Source organism: Bubalus bubalis, chromosome 8 (genome assembly GCF_019923935.1).
Source record: "Bubalus bubalis isolate 160015118507 breed Murrah chromosome 8, NDDB_SH_1, whole genome shotgun sequence".
Lineage (NCBI taxonomy): Eukaryota > Metazoa > Chordata > Mammalia > Artiodactyla > Bovidae > Bubalus > Bubalus bubalis.
Window position 1 is genome coordinate 61,834,853 of NC_059164.1, and position 3,195 is coordinate 61,838,047.

Below are 3,195 nucleotides of genomic sequence, written 5' to 3' on the forward strand. Positions count from 1 at the left end.
CATGAATTGCAGCAGGCCAGGCTTCCCTGTCCATCACCAGCTCCTAGAGCTTGCACAAACTTATGTCCATTGAGTTGGTGATGCCATCCAACCATCTCATCCTCTGTCGTCCCTTTCTCCTCCTGCCTTCAATCTTTCCCAGCATCAGGGTCTTTTCAAATGAGTCAATTCTTCACATCAGGTGGCCAAAGTATTGGATCTTCAGCTTCAGCATCAGTCCTTCCAAAGAATATTCAGGACTGATCTCCTTTAGGATGGACTGGTTGGATCTCCATGCAGTCCAAGGGACTCTAAAGAGTCTTCTCCAACACCACAGTTCAAAAGCATCAATTCTTCTGTGCTTAGTTTTCTTTATAGTCCAACTCTTACATCCATACATGACTATGGGAAAAACCAGAGCCTTGACTAGACGACCTTTGTTGGCAAAGTAATGTCTCTGCTTTTTAATATACTGTCTAGGTTGGTCATAGCTTTTCTTCCAAGGAGCAAGTGTCTTTTAATTTTATGGCTGAAGATTTGGAGCCCAAGAAAATAGTCTGTCACTGTTTCCATTGTTTCCCCATCTATTTGCCATGAAGTGATGGGGCCAGATGCCACGATCTTAGTTTTCTGAATATTGAGTTTTAAGCCAACTTTTTTTTTTTTAACCATTTCCTGCTATTAAATTCTAATAGTTGCTCAGTTTATTTTTCAAAAGAAATAAAGAAGGTTGGCATGGGTTTTATAGGGATCATAGGTGTGGGATCCAAATATACATTCATTTATTTACCAAAACAAATAAAAAGAAGAAAGGGACAGGGTCATGGGGTAAGAAACAAGAGGGATGACCTCCTGTGAATGGTGCAACAAGTTGGGGTTGATTTTAGCTTTGATCTCCAGAGTAGTCTTTTTTCTGAAACCTCCAGGGCCTCCCCATGAAGCATGGCCATCTCTGCCTCTAGACATGGCTATGAGTGGAGACTTGAGAGGGAACCCATGGTTTACTCCTGTGAATCACCAAACCATGGTGAGGTTCAGGGAGATGAAAAATCTGAGGCTCACTGAGGTTTTACTGGTCATCTGTTGGTTTTGCTTACCCTACATATATTAATATTTCTTCTTATGATAACAGCATCTCAATTATCTTTTCCTGAACCAGTCTTAATCCACATGATTTAGGTGGTGTTGACTCCCAGCCTGTTGGGGACTCATGACCCCATGACGGTTATCTACCCCATGGTCACAGTGATTGTTTCTTAGTCTTGGGAAGCCCAGTGTTGAGGATAATGCAAGCCTAATGCTTCTGGGGTTCCTTGTTGGAGAGATCTTGCCTGGGAGAAACATCTCAGAGAAAAATACAGAGAAGCACCTTCTCAGAGAAAAATACAACCATTAAATGAGAGAACAAGCAAGAGAAAAACAGATAAGACCAAAAGGAAATGACAGATAAGACATTTGCAGGTGGACTTGAGTTTTCAAGACTGAAATCTAAGAACTTCATAGCCATATAGACCAGTTTGCTGAGAAACAGTGTCCTCTGGTGAGCTATTCCATCTCAGTCTTAAAAAAAAAGGAAATGATAAATCTAATCGCAGGTAGGAGCAAAATTTTCATAATGAGATGTTGCTATTTCAATACCTAGATTCCCCTTGAGAACAGGCACCTATAGTCAAGTTTTCTTTTAACTTTTGAAAGAATATAATTTCCCTGAAACTACCAAAGAATTATTTTTCAAATTATATAAGCTTTTTTTGCTAATTGCTGCCCCAAGTTTGTGGATTTGTAGGACATGTTAGGTTTTGAAGAGACTACATGTTGCAATGTATTCAAAGTTTGAAATGTGTTCAAGAAGTTCTCTATATTTTCTGTCTTAACAAGTGCCACCCAATCCTCCAAGCTGTCCATGTCTAACCATGAGGTTAGACATTTGCTATTCTTCCATTTTCAACTGTCAGCCATCATGGAGGTCTATCTCATAAATGTTTTTTTAGTATATCATGTCAGTTGCCACTGTGTAGTTCAGAGCAGCATTCTCAGTTCTCATCTTCCATCAGAATCACCTGGGGAACTTAAAAACATATAATGCCCAGAAACCACCCGCAGATATTCTCAACATATTTTCAGCATCTACTATTTAAAGCTGTAATGGTACATTTATTGTGCATGTGTTCCTGTACAAATACCTACTAACACTCTTAAGTTAACCAGCATTTTATCATCTATTTATTTATCTTTAACAAGTTGAGCAGTTTTTGAATGGGGCAGTCATTAAAACAGGAATCTGTAGTTTCCAAAACTCTCCAGCTGACTCTGTGATTCAACTAGAGTTGAGGACCACTGGGTTTGGGATCCTTATCATCTTTTTAGGACTATGAAAATAGTCTCCTAAGCTGTCACTTTGACTCTTCCAGTCTGGTTTCTTTTTGATCTGTCCTCCACCAATCTGTCTGTCCATTTCCATAGGGATCATTCAGTGAAATTGGTGTCAGGAGAACCAATCTGATTTCATCGCTCCTATGGTTGTGAGCCTTCTGTCTCTAACCCCCAGGCATGGCTTGAAACTCAACCTCATGGTCAGCTTCCCATCTCCCATTTAATCAATATCATCTCCTGTGACTTTTCCCTCCCAGTTTGCTCTATAGCAGTACCAAAGTACTGCTATTTTATACTCCAAAGGAGAAATATCTCAACTTAGTTGTGAAACTCCATTTTCTTGAATGTCAGATGATTTCGTTCTATAACTGAAAAATTTGTGACTTCCATGACTCTATAAATGCAAGACTAAGGTAATTTAAATAGCAATTATATAGTATATTTTGTCATGAAAATAATCTCCACACAATATTGTATTACATCTCCACAGTAACACTAACCAAGAATGATGAATGAAGTTAATTATTCCCATAGAAACCACATTTTTACAGAGGTGTGTGATTAAGGAGCCCTCTCCTCACAAAGGCCTATTATTCATATTCTTCAAATAAAAAAATATATTTTAAAAACTTCCAACCAACTTCTATTTTTCAGCATATACTGTTTAAAGCCTTAAGAATACTTTTGCTGTGCGTGGGTTCCTGTATAGTCAAACACCTACTAACACTGTTAAGTTAACCGCAATTTTATCTTCCATTTATTTTATCTCTAACCGGATGAGCAGTTTTTAAATTGGGTGATCATTAAAAGTATTATGAATCATCTTACCTCTTTCTAAATGTT